The sequence below is a fragment of the Carlito syrichta genome, unplaced genomic scaffold (genome assembly GCF_000164805.1).
Source record: "Carlito syrichta isolate Samal-C Ts95f unplaced genomic scaffold, Tarsius_syrichta-2.0.1 Scaffold142856, whole genome shotgun sequence".
NCBI classification, from domain to species: domain Eukaryota; kingdom Metazoa; phylum Chordata; class Mammalia; order Primates; family Tarsiidae; genus Carlito; species Carlito syrichta.
In genome coordinates this window covers 146,696-147,320 of record NW_007086952.1, presented here as the reverse complement: position 1 = coordinate 147,320, position 625 = coordinate 146,696, and positions in this window count along the sequence as shown.

Below are 625 nucleotides of genomic sequence, written 5' to 3'. Positions count from 1 at the left end.
CCAAAGTATGAGCCACTGCACCTGGAGAGAATATATTTTTTAAAACCCCAAAACCTTCCACAAATCACTAAGAAAAAGCAACAATATGATAGAAAAATGAGCAAAAAAAGATGAACAGGAAATTGACAGAAAACTCAAATGGTCAATAAAAGTGTGAAAAGATGCTCAACCTCATTAGTAATTAGAAAAATGTTAAAAACAATTTCTTTGAGTCGGTTCTCACTCTGTCTCCCAGGCTGGGGTGCAGTGATAGGATCACAGCTCACCACAGCCTCGATCTCCTGGACTCAGGTGATCCTCTTACCCCAGCCTCCCAAGTAGCTGGGACCACCATGCCTGATTAATTTTTTTGATTTTTTTTGTGGGATAAGGTCTCGCTATGTTGCCTAGTTTGGTCTTGAACTCCTAGGCTCAAGTTATCCTCCTGCTTCAGCCTCCCAAAGTGCTAGTATCACAGGCACAAGCCACTATGCCTGGACTGGAAAATATAAATTTTTTTTTTTTTTTTTTTTGAGTTAGAGTCTCACTCTGTCGCCCAGATTGGAGTGCAGTGGCCGCTCCCAGCCACCGCAGCCTCGACCTGCTGGGCTCCGGCGATCCTTCTGCCTCAGCCTTCCGAGTAGCC